General features: G+C 50.7%; 38 non-coding genes across 38 annotated transcripts; 31 read left to right on the forward strand and 7 right to left on the reverse strand.

The window, feature by feature from the left end:
- Window positions 1–64: 64 nt before the first annotated feature.
- On the reverse strand, window positions 65–137 carry trnaa-agc (transfer RNA alanine (anticodon AGC)). Its single transcript has one exon. It is a non-coding gene; the product is annotated as a tRNA-Ala (tRNA).
- A 524-nt stretch (window positions 138–661) lies between these two features.
- Window positions 662–733, forward strand: trnap-ugg (transfer RNA proline (anticodon UGG)). Its single transcript has one exon. It is a non-coding gene; the product is annotated as a tRNA-Pro (tRNA).
- Window positions 734–830: 97 nt separating this feature from the next.
- Window positions 831–904, forward strand: trnai-aau (transfer RNA isoleucine (anticodon AAU)). Its single transcript has one exon. It is a non-coding gene; the product is annotated as a tRNA-Ile (tRNA).
- Window positions 905–1,000: 96 nt separating this feature from the next.
- On the forward strand, window positions 1,001–1,073 carry trnaf-gaa (transfer RNA phenylalanine (anticodon GAA)). The gene has a single exon. It is a non-coding gene; the product is annotated as a tRNA-Phe (tRNA).
- A 129-nt stretch (window positions 1,074–1,202) lies between these two features.
- Window positions 1,203–1,274, forward strand: trnaq-uug (transfer RNA glutamine (anticodon UUG)). Its single transcript has one exon. It is a non-coding gene; the product is annotated as a tRNA-Gln (tRNA).
- Window positions 1,275–1,383: 109 nt separating this feature from the next.
- On the forward strand, window positions 1,384–1,455 carry trnaq-cug (transfer RNA glutamine (anticodon CUG)). Its single transcript has one exon. It is a non-coding gene; the product is annotated as a tRNA-Gln (tRNA).
- Window positions 1,456–1,609: 154 nt separating this feature from the next.
- Window positions 1,610–1,682, reverse strand: trnaa-agc (transfer RNA alanine (anticodon AGC)). The gene has a single exon. It is a non-coding gene; the product is annotated as a tRNA-Ala (tRNA).
- Window positions 1,683–2,095: 413 nt separating this feature from the next.
- On the forward strand, window positions 2,096–2,168 carry trnaf-gaa (transfer RNA phenylalanine (anticodon GAA)). Its single transcript has one exon. It is a non-coding gene; the product is annotated as a tRNA-Phe (tRNA).
- Window positions 2,169–2,297: 129 nt separating this feature from the next.
- Window positions 2,298–2,369, forward strand: trnaq-uug (transfer RNA glutamine (anticodon UUG)). The gene has a single exon. It is a non-coding gene; the product is annotated as a tRNA-Gln (tRNA).
- Window positions 2,370–3,123: 754 nt separating this feature from the next.
- trnap-ugg (transfer RNA proline (anticodon UGG)) lies at window positions 3,124–3,195 on the forward strand. The gene has a single exon. It is a non-coding gene; the product is annotated as a tRNA-Pro (tRNA).
- A 97-nt stretch (window positions 3,196–3,292) lies between these two features.
- trnai-aau (transfer RNA isoleucine (anticodon AAU)) lies at window positions 3,293–3,366 on the forward strand. The gene has a single exon. It is a non-coding gene; the product is annotated as a tRNA-Ile (tRNA).
- A 96-nt stretch (window positions 3,367–3,462) lies between these two features.
- trnaf-gaa (transfer RNA phenylalanine (anticodon GAA)) lies at window positions 3,463–3,535 on the forward strand. The gene has a single exon. It is a non-coding gene; the product is annotated as a tRNA-Phe (tRNA).
- Window positions 3,536–3,671: 136 nt separating this feature from the next.
- On the forward strand, window positions 3,672–3,743 carry trnaq-uug (transfer RNA glutamine (anticodon UUG)). The gene has a single exon. It is a non-coding gene; the product is annotated as a tRNA-Gln (tRNA).
- A 152-nt stretch (window positions 3,744–3,895) lies between these two features.
- Window positions 3,896–3,968, reverse strand: trnaa-agc (transfer RNA alanine (anticodon AGC)). Its single transcript has one exon. It is a non-coding gene; the product is annotated as a tRNA-Ala (tRNA).
- Window positions 3,969–4,497: 529 nt separating this feature from the next.
- On the forward strand, window positions 4,498–4,569 carry trnap-ugg (transfer RNA proline (anticodon UGG)). Its single transcript has one exon. It is a non-coding gene; the product is annotated as a tRNA-Pro (tRNA).
- A 97-nt stretch (window positions 4,570–4,666) lies between these two features.
- trnai-aau (transfer RNA isoleucine (anticodon AAU)) lies at window positions 4,667–4,740 on the forward strand. The gene has a single exon. It is a non-coding gene; the product is annotated as a tRNA-Ile (tRNA).
- A 96-nt stretch (window positions 4,741–4,836) lies between these two features.
- trnaf-gaa (transfer RNA phenylalanine (anticodon GAA)) lies at window positions 4,837–4,909 on the forward strand. The gene has a single exon. It is a non-coding gene; the product is annotated as a tRNA-Phe (tRNA).
- Window positions 4,910–5,038: 129 nt separating this feature from the next.
- Window positions 5,039–5,110, forward strand: trnaq-uug (transfer RNA glutamine (anticodon UUG)). The gene has a single exon. It is a non-coding gene; the product is annotated as a tRNA-Gln (tRNA).
- A 114-nt stretch (window positions 5,111–5,224) lies between these two features.
- Window positions 5,225–5,296, forward strand: trnaq-cug (transfer RNA glutamine (anticodon CUG)). The gene has a single exon. It is a non-coding gene; the product is annotated as a tRNA-Gln (tRNA).
- Window positions 5,297–5,450: 154 nt separating this feature from the next.
- On the reverse strand, window positions 5,451–5,523 carry trnaa-agc (transfer RNA alanine (anticodon AGC)). Its single transcript has one exon. It is a non-coding gene; the product is annotated as a tRNA-Ala (tRNA).
- Window positions 5,524–6,052: 529 nt separating this feature from the next.
- trnap-ugg (transfer RNA proline (anticodon UGG)) lies at window positions 6,053–6,124 on the forward strand. Its single transcript has one exon. It is a non-coding gene; the product is annotated as a tRNA-Pro (tRNA).
- A 97-nt stretch (window positions 6,125–6,221) lies between these two features.
- On the forward strand, window positions 6,222–6,295 carry trnai-aau (transfer RNA isoleucine (anticodon AAU)). Its single transcript has one exon. It is a non-coding gene; the product is annotated as a tRNA-Ile (tRNA).
- A 96-nt stretch (window positions 6,296–6,391) lies between these two features.
- On the forward strand, window positions 6,392–6,464 carry trnaf-gaa (transfer RNA phenylalanine (anticodon GAA)). The gene has a single exon. It is a non-coding gene; the product is annotated as a tRNA-Phe (tRNA).
- Window positions 6,465–6,600: 136 nt separating this feature from the next.
- trnaq-uug (transfer RNA glutamine (anticodon UUG)) lies at window positions 6,601–6,672 on the forward strand. The gene has a single exon. It is a non-coding gene; the product is annotated as a tRNA-Gln (tRNA).
- A 114-nt stretch (window positions 6,673–6,786) lies between these two features.
- trnaq-cug (transfer RNA glutamine (anticodon CUG)) lies at window positions 6,787–6,858 on the forward strand. Its single transcript has one exon. It is a non-coding gene; the product is annotated as a tRNA-Gln (tRNA).
- Window positions 6,859–7,012: 154 nt separating this feature from the next.
- On the reverse strand, window positions 7,013–7,085 carry trnaa-agc (transfer RNA alanine (anticodon AGC)). Its single transcript has one exon. It is a non-coding gene; the product is annotated as a tRNA-Ala (tRNA).
- Window positions 7,086–7,614: 529 nt separating this feature from the next.
- trnap-ugg (transfer RNA proline (anticodon UGG)) lies at window positions 7,615–7,686 on the forward strand. The gene has a single exon. It is a non-coding gene; the product is annotated as a tRNA-Pro (tRNA).
- A 97-nt stretch (window positions 7,687–7,783) lies between these two features.
- On the forward strand, window positions 7,784–7,857 carry trnai-aau (transfer RNA isoleucine (anticodon AAU)). Its single transcript has one exon. It is a non-coding gene; the product is annotated as a tRNA-Ile (tRNA).
- Window positions 7,858–7,953: 96 nt separating this feature from the next.
- trnaf-gaa (transfer RNA phenylalanine (anticodon GAA)) lies at window positions 7,954–8,026 on the forward strand. Its single transcript has one exon. It is a non-coding gene; the product is annotated as a tRNA-Phe (tRNA).
- A 129-nt stretch (window positions 8,027–8,155) lies between these two features.
- trnaq-uug (transfer RNA glutamine (anticodon UUG)) lies at window positions 8,156–8,227 on the forward strand. Its single transcript has one exon. It is a non-coding gene; the product is annotated as a tRNA-Gln (tRNA).
- Window positions 8,228–8,336: 109 nt separating this feature from the next.
- Window positions 8,337–8,408, forward strand: trnaq-cug (transfer RNA glutamine (anticodon CUG)). The gene has a single exon. It is a non-coding gene; the product is annotated as a tRNA-Gln (tRNA).
- A 154-nt stretch (window positions 8,409–8,562) lies between these two features.
- On the reverse strand, window positions 8,563–8,635 carry trnaa-agc (transfer RNA alanine (anticodon AGC)). Its single transcript has one exon. It is a non-coding gene; the product is annotated as a tRNA-Ala (tRNA).
- A 524-nt stretch (window positions 8,636–9,159) lies between these two features.
- On the forward strand, window positions 9,160–9,231 carry trnap-ugg (transfer RNA proline (anticodon UGG)). Its single transcript has one exon. It is a non-coding gene; the product is annotated as a tRNA-Pro (tRNA).
- Window positions 9,232–9,328: 97 nt separating this feature from the next.
- Window positions 9,329–9,402, forward strand: trnai-aau (transfer RNA isoleucine (anticodon AAU)). The gene has a single exon. It is a non-coding gene; the product is annotated as a tRNA-Ile (tRNA).
- Window positions 9,403–9,498: 96 nt separating this feature from the next.
- On the forward strand, window positions 9,499–9,571 carry trnaf-gaa (transfer RNA phenylalanine (anticodon GAA)). Its single transcript has one exon. It is a non-coding gene; the product is annotated as a tRNA-Phe (tRNA).
- Window positions 9,572–9,700: 129 nt separating this feature from the next.
- On the forward strand, window positions 9,701–9,772 carry trnaq-uug (transfer RNA glutamine (anticodon UUG)). The gene has a single exon. It is a non-coding gene; the product is annotated as a tRNA-Gln (tRNA).
- A 109-nt stretch (window positions 9,773–9,881) lies between these two features.
- trnaq-cug (transfer RNA glutamine (anticodon CUG)) lies at window positions 9,882–9,953 on the forward strand. Its single transcript has one exon. It is a non-coding gene; the product is annotated as a tRNA-Gln (tRNA).
- A 154-nt stretch (window positions 9,954–10,107) lies between these two features.
- trnaa-agc (transfer RNA alanine (anticodon AGC)) lies at window positions 10,108–10,180 on the reverse strand. Its single transcript has one exon. It is a non-coding gene; the product is annotated as a tRNA-Ala (tRNA).
- Between the last annotated feature and the right edge of the window lie 519 nt (window positions 10,181–10,699).

Genomic DNA, 10,699 nt, shown 5'->3' on the forward strand with positions numbered 1-10,699 from the left:
TTCGCACCGCAAAAAGCGCAGTCTGTCTCCTTGGGGACGTGCGCGTAAAAGGGCAGGAGCCCTTTGGAGAATGCGGGCATCGATCCCGCTACCTCTCGCATGCTAAGCGAGCGCTCTACCATTTGAGCTAATTCCCCTGGCCGCAGAAAGCAGAATCTTCTCCCTGTTAGGTCCACCACCATTATTGAATCCATTCAAAGGCCCACTTTCATTCCTTTGCCTTTGACCTTGTCTCGAGGTGTGTCATTTCTTCCATTGCAGTTAATTTTTTCTTTCTTTTGTTGTTGCTATTTGTCTTCTTTGCTTTTGGTTATTATGATCGCCGCCAACTTGTTTGTTTTTAGACTCATTTCTTCTAATGCTTGCTTGTTTCATTCAGTGTTTTTAATGTTGTTTTTTGGGCTTTCTTGTTGTTGTTGCTTTATTACAAACGATCCACTTGGCTTTCACAAGATTGTGATCCTGTATCAGAAGTGACTGTTGCGGTCAAGTAAGTCTGCACCCCTGAGGACCGTAACAGGGTGAGTTGGGCAGAAACAAGTTTCTCAGAAATCGAGGTGCTTTTTGCCACAAGCGCAGACTTCCGGATGCTCCCTGCATTCAAAGCCACGTGAAGAGCGTCGCTCGAGGGCAGGCGGCGGTGCGCCAGCTGCGTGAGCGTGGCTCGTTGGTCTAGGGGTATGATTCTCGCTTTGGGTGCGAGAGGTCCCGGGTTCAAATCCCGGACGAGCCCGTGGTCAGGCTTGGTCCTGAAGCTTTTCTGCCTGCTAAGGGGCCCACGAGCAGTCAGCAAACTTTGGGGAAATTGGGCAGACGTCTGGCCGGAGCCAGGCCGGTTAGCTCAGTTGGTTAGAGCGTTGTGCTAATAACGCCAAGGTCGCGGGTTCGATCCCCGTACGGGCCAACGTCTTTTGTTCTCTGTTAGCTCGTCTCTGCTCTTCTCTCAAAGCGACGGGTGGTGTCACGTAAACCCCTGCAGACCAAACCCTAGGGGGATGTGGCCGAAATAGCTCAGTTGGGAGAGCGTTAGACTGAAGATCTAAAGGTCCCTAGTTCAATCCCGGGTTTCGGCAGATGCAGCTTTCTTTTGGTCGAGGGTGGCCAGTGACCAAAACTCACTGGGATACAACCCCTCGCTCTGACTGGTTCCCCCTAGCCGCAACACTATCTACCTCCAGGTCAGCTGTCAAAGAGGCGCTCGTGGTTCCATGGTGTAACGGTTAGCACTCTGGACTTTGAATCCAGCGATCCGAGTTCAAATCTCGGTGGAACCTACGTGCCTTCTTGCGGCAGATAAAAACAAAAAAGGCTCAACTTTTGTTGCTGGTGAGCCGTAAGCCACTTCTTCTTTGCTTTCCTCTGAGCAGCGGCCTCTCTCGTCAAGGTTCCATGGTGTAATGGTTAGCACTCTGGACTCTGAATCCAGCGATCCGAGTTCAAATCTCGGTGGGACCTGCTTTTGCCACGAATGTGCGCAGGGCCCGTTCTGAGAAATTCTTTTGACAGCAGTGGGCCCCAAAGGCTCACGCAACTGCGAGGGTACGTTTCGCACCGCAAAAAGCGCAGTCTGTCTCCTTGGGGACGTGCGCGTAAAAGGGCAGGAGCCCTTTGGAGAATGCGGGCATCGATCCCGCTACCTCTCGCATGCTAAGCGAGCGCTCTACCATTTGAGCTAATTCCCCTGGCCGCAGAAGGCAGAATCTTCTCCCTGTTAGGTCGACCACCATTATTGAATCCATTCAAAGGCCCACTTTCATTCCTTTGCCTTTGACCTTGTCTCGAGGTGTGTCATTTCTTCCATTGCAGTTAATTTTTTCTTTCTTTTGTTGTTGCTATTTGTCTTCTTTGCTTTTGGTTATTATGATCGCCGCCAACTTGTTTGTTTTTAGACTCATTTCTTCTAATGCTTGCTTGTTTCATTCAGTGTTTTTAATGTTGTTTTTTGGGCTTTCTTGTTGTTGTTGCTTTATTACAAACGATCCACTTGGCTTTCACAAGATTGTGATCCTGTATCAGAAGTGACTGTTGCGGTCAAGTAAGTCTGCACCCCTGAGGACCGTAACAGGGTGAGTAGAGCAGGGCAGAAACAAGTTTGGCCGAAATAGCTCAGTTGGGAGAGCGTTAGACTGAAGATCTAAAGGTCCCTGGTTCAATCCCGGGTTTCGGCAGATGCAGCTTTCTTTTGGTCGAGGGTGGCCAGTGACCAAAACTCACTGGGATACAACCCCTCGCTCTGACTGGTTCCCCCTAGCCGCAACACTATCTACCTCCAGGTCAGCTGTCAAAGAGGCGCTCGTGGTTCCATGGTGTAACGGTTAGCACTCTGGACTTTGAATCCAGCGATCCGAGTTCAAATCTCGGTGGAACCTACGTGCCTTCTTGCGGCAGATAAAAACAAAAAAGGCTCAACTTTATTTTTGTTGCTGGTGAGCCGTAAGCCACTTCTTCTTTGCTTTCCTCTGAGCAGCGGCCTCTCTCGTCAAGGTTCCATGGTGTAATGGTTAAAAGGTCAGGAGCCCTTTGGAGAATGCGGGCATCGATCCCGCTACCTCTCGCATGCTAAGCAAGCGCTCTACCATTTGAGCTAATTCCCCTGGCCGCAGAAGGCAGAATCTTCTCCCTGTTAGGTCCACCACCATTATTGAATCCATTCAAAGGCCCACTTTCATTCCTTTGCCTTTGACCTTGTCTCGAGGTGTGTCATTTCTTCCATTGCAGTTAATTTTTTCTTTCTTTTGTTGTTGCTATTTGTCTTCTTTGCTTTTGGTTATTATGATCGCCGCCAACTTGTTTGTTTTTAGACTCATTTCTTCTAATGCTTGCTTGTTTCATTCAGTGTTTTTAATGTTGTTTTTTGGGCTTTCTTGTTGTTGTTGCTTTATTACAAACGATCCACTTGGCTTTCACAAGATTGTGATCCTGTATCAGAAGTGACTGTTGCGGTCAAGTAAGTCTGCACCCCTGAGGACCGTAACAGGGTGAGTAGAGCAGGGCAGAAACAAGTTTCTCAGAAATCGAGGTGCTTTTTGCCACAAGCGCAGACTTCCGGATGCTCCCTGCATTCAAAGCCACGTGAAGAGCGTCGCTCGAGGACAGGCGGCGGTGCGCCAGCTGCGTGAGCGTGGCTCGTTGGTCTAGGGGTATGATTCTCGCTTTGGGTGCGAGAGGTCCCGGGTTCAAATCCCGGACGAGCCCGTGGTCAGGCTTGGTCCTGAAGCTTTTCTGCCTGCTAAGGGGCCCACGAGCAGTCAGCAAACTTTGGGGAAATTGGGCAGACGTCTGGCCGGAGCCAGGCCGGTTAGCTCAGTTGGTTAGAGCGTGGTGCTAATAACGCCAAGGTCGTGGGTTCGATCCCCGTACGGGCCAACGTCTTTTGTTCTCTGTTAGCTCGTCTCTGCTCTTCTCTCAAAGCGACGGGTGGTGTCACGTAAACCCCTGCAGACCAAACCCTAGGTGGATGTGGCCCAAATAGCTCAGTTGGGAGAGCGTTAGACTGAAGATCTAAAGGTCCCTGGTTCAATCCCGGGTTTCGGCAGATGCAGCTATCTTTTGTCTTTTGGTCGAGGGTGGCCAGTGACCAAAACTCACTGGGATACAACCCCTCTCTCTGACTGGTTCCCCCTAGCCGCAACACTATCTACCTCCAGGTCAGCTGTCAAAGAGGCGCTCGTGGTTCCATGGTGTAACGGTAAGCACTCTGGACTTTGAATCCAGCGATCCGAGTTCAAATCTCGGTGGAACCTACGTGCCTTCTTGCGGCAGATAAAAACAAAAAAGGCTCAACTTTATTTTTGTTGCTGGTGAGCCGTAAGCCACTTCTTCTTTGCTTTCCTCTGAGCAGCGGCCTCTCTCGTCAAGGTTCCATGGTGTAATGGTTAAAAGGGCAGGAGCCCTTTGGAGAATGCGGGCATCGATCCCGCTACCTCTCGCATGCTAAGCGAGCGCTCTACCATTTGAGCTAATTCCCCTGGCCGCAGAAGGCAGAATCTTCTCCCTGTTAGGTCCACCACCATTATTGAATCCATTCAAAGGCCCACTTTCATTCCTTTGCCTTTGACCTTGTCTCGAGGTGTGTCATTTCTTCCATTGCAGTTAATTTTTTCTTTCTTTTGTTGTTGCTATTTGTCTTCTTTGCTTTTGGTTATTATGATCGCCGCCAACTTGTTTGTTTTTAGACTCATTTCTTCTAATGCTTGCTTGTTTCATTCAGTGTTTTTAATGTTGTTTTTTGGGCTTTCTTGTTGTTGTTGCTTTATTACAAACGATCCACTTGGCTTTCACAAGATTGTGATCCTGTATCAGAAGTGACTGTTGCGGTCAAGTAAGTCTGCACCCCTGAGGACCGTAACAGGGTGAGTAGAGCAGGGCAGAAACAAGTTTCTCAGAAATCGAGGTGCTTTTTGCCACAAGCGCAGACTTCCGGATGCTCCCTGCATTCAAAGCCACGTGAAGAGCGTCGCTCGAGGACAGGCGGCGGTGCGCCAGCTGCGTGAGCGTGGCTCGTTGGTCTAGGGGTATGATTCTCGCTTTGGGTGCGAGAGGTCCCGGGTTCAAATCCCGGACGAGCCCGTGGTCAGGCTTGGTCCTGAAGCTTTTCTGCCTGCTAAGGGGCCCACGAGCAGTCAGCAAACTTTGGGGAAATTGGGCAGACGTCTGGCCGGAGCCAGGCCGGTTAGCTCAGTTGGTTAGAGCGTGGTGCTAATAACGCCAAGGTCGCGGGTTCGATCCCCGTACGGGCCAACGTCTTTTGTTCTCTGTTAGCTCGTCTCTGCTCTTCTCTCAAAGTGACGGGTGGTGTCACGTAAACCCCTGCAGACCAAACCCTAGGTGGATATGGCCGAAATAGCTCAGTTGGGAGAGCGTTAGACTGAAGATCTAAAGGTCCCTGGTTCAATCCCGGGTTTTGGCAGATGCAGCTTTCTTTTGGTCGAGGGTGGCCAGTGACCAAAACTCACTGGGATACAACCCCTCGCTCTGACTGGTTCCCCCTAGCCGCAACACTATCTACCGCCAGGTCAGCTGTCAAAGAGGCGCTCGTGGTTCCATGGTGTAACGGTTAGCACTCTGGACTTTGAATCCAGCGATCCGAGTTCAAATCTCGGTGGAACCTACGTGCCTTCTTGCGGCAGATAAAAACAAAAAAGGCTCAACTTTATTTTTGTTGCTGGTGAGCCGTAAGCCACTTCTTCTTTGCTTTCCTCTGAGCAGCAGCCTCTCTCGTCAAGGTTCCATGGTGTAATGGTTAGCACTCTGGACTCTGAATCCAGCGATCCGAGTTCAAATCTCGGTGGGACCTGCTTTTGCCACGAATGTGCGCAGGGCCCGTTCTGAGAAATTCTTTTGACAGCAGTGGGCCCCAAAGGCTCACGCAACTGCGAGGGTACGTTTCGCACCGCAAAAAGCGCAGTCTGTCTCCTTGGGGACGTGCGCGTAAAAGGGCAGGAGCCCTTTGGAGAATGCGGGCATCGATCCCGCTACCTCTCGCATGCTAAGCGAGCGCTCTACCATTTGAGCTAATTCCCCTGGCCGCAGAAGGCAGAATCTTCTCCCTGTTAGGTCCACCACCATTATTGAATCCATTCAAAGGCCCACTTTCATTCCTTTGCCTTTGACCTTGTCTCGAGGTGTGTCATTTCTTCCATTGCAGTTAATTTTTTCTTTCTTTTGTTGTTGCTATTTGTCTTCTTTGCTTTTGGTTATTATGATCGCCGCCAACTTGTTTGTTTTTAGACTCATTTCTTCTAATGCTTGCTTGTTTCATTCAGTGTTTTTAATGTTGTTTTTTGGGCTTTCTTGTTGTTGTTGCTTTATTACAAACGATCCACTTGGCTTTCACAAGATTGTGATCCTGTATCAGAAGTGACTGTTGCGGTCAAGTAAGTCTGCACCCCTGAGGACCGTAACAGGGTGAGTAGAGCAGGGCAGAAACAAGTTTCTCAGAAATCGAGGTGCTTTTTGCCACAAGCGCAGACTTCCGGATGCTCCCTGCATTCAAAGCCACGTGAAGAGCGTCGCTCGAGGGCAGGCGGCGGTGCGCCAGCTGCGTGAGCGTGGCTCGTTGGTCTAGGGGTATGATTCTCGCTTTGGGTGCGAGAGGTCCCGGGTTCAAATCCCGGACGAGCCCGTGGTCAGGCTTGGTCCTGAAGCTTTTCTGCCTGCTAAGGGGCCCACGAGCAGTCAGCAAACTTTGGGGAAATTGGGCAGACGTCTGGCCGGAGCCAGGCCGGTTAGCTCAGTTGGTTAGAGCGTGGTGCTAATAACGCCAAGGTCGCGGGTTCGATCCCCGTACGGGCCAACGTCTTTTGTTCTCTGTTAGCTCGTCTCTGCTCTTCTCTCAAAGCGACGGGTGGTGTCACGTAAACCCCTGCAGACCACACCCTAGGGAGATGTGGCCGAAATAGCTCAGTTGGGAGAGCGTTAGACTGAAGATCTAAAGGTCCCTGGTTCAATCCCGGGTTTCGGCAGATGCAGCTTTCTTTTGTCTTTTGGTCGAGGGTGGCCAGTGACCAAAACTCACTGGGATACAACCACTCGCTCTGACTGGTTCCCCCTAGCCGCAACACTATCTACCTCCAGGTCAGCTGTCAAAGAGGTGCTCGTGGTTCCATGGTGTAACGGTTAGCACTCTGGACTTTGAATCCAGCGATCCGAGTTCAAATCTCGGTGGAACCTACGTGCCTTCTTGCGGCAGATAAAAACAAAAAAGGCTCAACTTTATTTTTGTTGCTGGTGAGCCGTAAGCCACTTCTTCTTTGCTTTCCTCTGAGCAGCGGCCTCTCTCGTCAAGGTTCCATGTTGTAATGGTTAGCACTCTGGACTCTGAATCCAGCGATCCGAGTTCAAATCTCGGTGGGACCTGCTTTTGCCACGAATGTGCGCAGGGCCCGTTCTGAGAAATTCTTTTGACAGCAGTGGGCCCCAAAGGCTCACGCAACTGCGAGGGTACGTTTCGCACCGCAAAAAGCGCAGTCTGTCTCCTTGGGGACGTGCGCGTAAAAGGGAAGGAGCCCTTTGGAGAATGCGGGCATCGATCCCGCTACCTCTCGCATGCTAAGCGAGCGCTCTACCATTTGAGCTAATTCCCCTGGCCGCAGAAGGCAGAATCTTCTCCCTGTTAGGTCCACCACCATTATTGAATCCATTCAAAGGCCCACTTTCATTCCTTTGCCTTTGACCTTGTCTCGAGGTGTGTCATTTCTTCCATTGCAGTTAATTTTTTCTTTCTTTTGTTGTTGCTATTTGTCTTCTTTGCTTTTGGTTATTATGATCGCCGCCAACTTGTTTGTTTTTAGACTCATTTCTTCTAATGCTTGCTTGTTTCATTCAGTGTTTTTAATGTTGTTTTTTGGGCTTTCTTGTTGTTGTTGCTTTATTACAAACGATCCACTTGGCTTTCACAAGATTGTGATCCTGTATCAGAAGTGACTGTTGCGGTCAAGTAAGTCTGCACCCCTGAGGACCGTAACAGGGTGAGTAGAGCAGGGCAGAAACAAGTTTCTCAGAAATCGAGGTGCTTTTTGCCACAAGCGCAGACTTCCGGATGCTCCCTGCATTCAAAGCCACGTGAAGAGCGTCGCTCGAGGGCAGGCGGCGGTGCGCCAGCTGCGTGAGCGTGGCTCGTTGGTCTAGGGGTATGATTCTCGCTTTGGGTGCGAGAGGTCCCGGGTTCAAATCCCGGACGAGCCCGTGGTCAGGCTTGGTCCTGAAGCTTTTCTGCCTGCTAAGGGGCCCACGAGCAGTCAGCAAACTTTGGGGAAATTGGGCAGACGTCTGGCCGGAGCCAGGCCGGTTAGCTCAGTTGGTTAGAGCGTGGTGCTAATAACGCCAAGGTCGCGGGTTCGATCCCCGTACGGGCCAACGTCTTTTGTTCTCTGTTAGCTCGTCTCTGCTCTTCTCTCAAAGCGACGGGTGGTGTCACGTAAACCCCTGCAGACCAAACCCTAGGTGGATGTGGCCGAAATAGCTCAGTTGGGAGAGCGTTAGACTGAAGATCTAAAGGTCCCTGGTTCAATCCCGGGTTTCGGCAGATGCAGCTTTCTTTTGGTCGAGGGTGGCCAGTGACCAAAACTCACTGGGATACAACCCCTCGCTCTGACTGGTTCCCCCTAGCCGCAACACTATCTACCGCCAGGTCAGCTGTCAAAGAGGCGCTCGTGGTTCCATGGTGTAACGGTTAGCACTCTGGACTTTGAATCCAGCGATCCGAGTTCAAATCTCGGTGGAACCTACGTTCCTTCTTGCGGCAGATAAAAACAAAAAAGGCTCAACTTTTGTTGCTGGTGAGCCGTAAGCCACTTCTTCTTTGCTTTCCTCTGAGCAGCGGCCTCTCTCGTCAAGGTTCCATGGTGTAATGGTTAGCACTCTGGACTCTGAATCCAGCGATCCGAGTTCAAATCTCGGTGGGACCTGCTTTTGCCACGAATGTGCGCAGGGCCCGTTCTGAGAAATTCTTTTGACAGCAGTGGGCCCCAAAGGCTCACGCAACTGCGAGGGTACGTTTCGCACCGCAAAAAGCGCAGTCTGTCTCCTTGGGGACGTGCGCGTAAAAGGGCAGGAGCCCTTTGGAGAATGCGGGCATCGATCCCGCTACCTCTCGCATGCTAAGCGAGCGCTCTACCATTTGAGCTAATTCCCCTGGTCGCAGAAGGCAGAATCTTCTCCCTGTTAGGTCGACCACCATTATTGAATCCATTCAAAGTCCCACTTTCATTCCTTTGCCTTTGACCTTGTCTCGAGGTGTGTCATTTCTTCCATTGCAGTTAATTTTTTCTTTCTTTTGTTGTTGCTATTTGTCTTCTTTGCTTTTGGTTATTATGATCGCCGCCAACTTGTTTGTTTTTAGAATCATTTCTTCTAATGCTTGCTTGTTTCATTCTGTGTTTTTAATGTTGTTTTTTGGGCTTTCTTGTTGTTGTTGCTTTATTACAAACGATCCACTTGGCTTTCACAAGATTGTGATCCTGTATCAGAAGTGACTGTTGCGGTCAAGTAAGTCTGCACCCCTGAGGACCGTAACAGGGTGAGTAGAGCAGAAACAAGTTTCTCAGAAATCGAGGTGCTTTTTGCCACAAGCGCAGACTTCCGGATGCTCCCTGCATTCAAAGCCACGTGAAGAGCGTCGCTCGAGGGCAGGCGGCGGTGCGCCAGCTGCGTGAGCGTGGCTCGTTGGTCTAGGGGTATGATTCTCGCTTTGGGTGCGAGAGGTCCCGGGTTCAAATCCCGGACGAGCCCGTGGTCAGGCTTGGTCCTGAAGCTTTTCTGCCTGCTAAGGGGCCCACGAGCAGTCAGCAAACTTTGGGGAAATTGGGCAGACGTCTGGCCGGAGCCAGGCCGGTTAGCTCAGTTGGTTAGAGCGTGGTGCTAATAACGCCAAGGTCGCGGGTTCGATCCCCGTACGGGCCAACGTCTTTTGTTCTCTGTTAGCTCGTCTCTGCTCTTCTCTCAAAGCGACGGGTGGTGTCACGTAAACCCCTGCAGACCAAACCCTAGGTGGATGTGGCCGAAATAGCTCAGTTGGGAGAGCGTTAGACTGAAGATCTAAAGGTCCCTGGTTCAATCCCGGGTTTCGGCAGATGCAGCTTTCTTTTGGTCGAGGGTGGCCAGTGACCAAAACTCACTGGGATACAACCCCTCGCTCTGACTGGTTCCCCCTAGCCGCAACACTATCTACCGCCAGGTCAGCTGTCAAAGAGGCGCTCGTGGTTCCATGGTGTAACGGTTAGCACTCTGGACTTTGAATCCAGCGATCCGAGTTCAAATCTCGGTGGAACCTACGTTCCTTCTTGCGGCAGATAAAAACAAAAAAGGCTCAACTTTTGTTGCTGGTGAGCCGTAAGCCACTTCTTCTTTGCTTTCCTCTGAGCAGCGGCCTCTCTCGTCAAGGTTCCATGGTGTAATGGTTAGCACTCTGGACTCTGAATCCAGCGATCCGAGTTCAAATCTCGGTGGGACCTGCTTTTGCCACGAATGTGCGCAGGGCCCGTTCTGAGAAATTCTTTTGACAGCAGTGGGCCCCAAAGGCTCACGCAACTGCGAGGGTACGTTTCGCACCGCAAAAAGCGCAGTCTGTCTCCTTGGGGACGTGCGCGTAAAAGGGCAGGAGCCCTTTGGAGAATGCGGGCATCGATCCCGCTACCTCTCGCATGCTAAGCGAGCGCTCTACCATTTGAGCTAATTCCCCTGGTCGCAGAAGGCAGAATCTTCTCCCTGTTAGGTCGACCACCATTATTGAATCCATTCAAAGTCCCACTTTCATTCCTTTGCCTTTGACCTTGTCTCGAGGTGTGTCATTTCTTCCATTGCAGTTAATTTTTTCTTTCTTTTGTTGTTGCTATTTGTCTTCTTTGCTTTTGGTTATTATGATCGCCGCCAACTTGTTTGTTTTTAGAATCATTTCTTCTAATGCTTGCTTGTTTCATTCTGTGTTTTTAATGTTGTTTTTTGGGCTTTCTTGTTGTTGTTGCTTTATTACAAACGATCCACTTGGCTTTCACAAGATTGTGATCCTGTATCAGAAGTGACTGTTGCGGTCAAGTAAGTCTGCACCCCTGAGGACCGTAACAGGGTGAGTAGAGCAGGGCAGAAACAAGTTTCTCAGAAATCGAGGTGCTTTTTGCCACAAGCGCAGACTTCCGGATGCTCCCTGCATTCAAAGCCACGTGAAGAGCGTCGCTCGAGGGCAGGCGGCGGTGCGCCAGCT

The sequence above is a fragment of the Garra rufa genome, chromosome 20, assembly GCF_049309525.1.
Source record: "Garra rufa chromosome 20, GarRuf1.0, whole genome shotgun sequence".
Taxonomy (NCBI): Eukaryota; Metazoa; Chordata; class Actinopteri; order Cypriniformes; family Cyprinidae; genus Garra; species Garra rufa.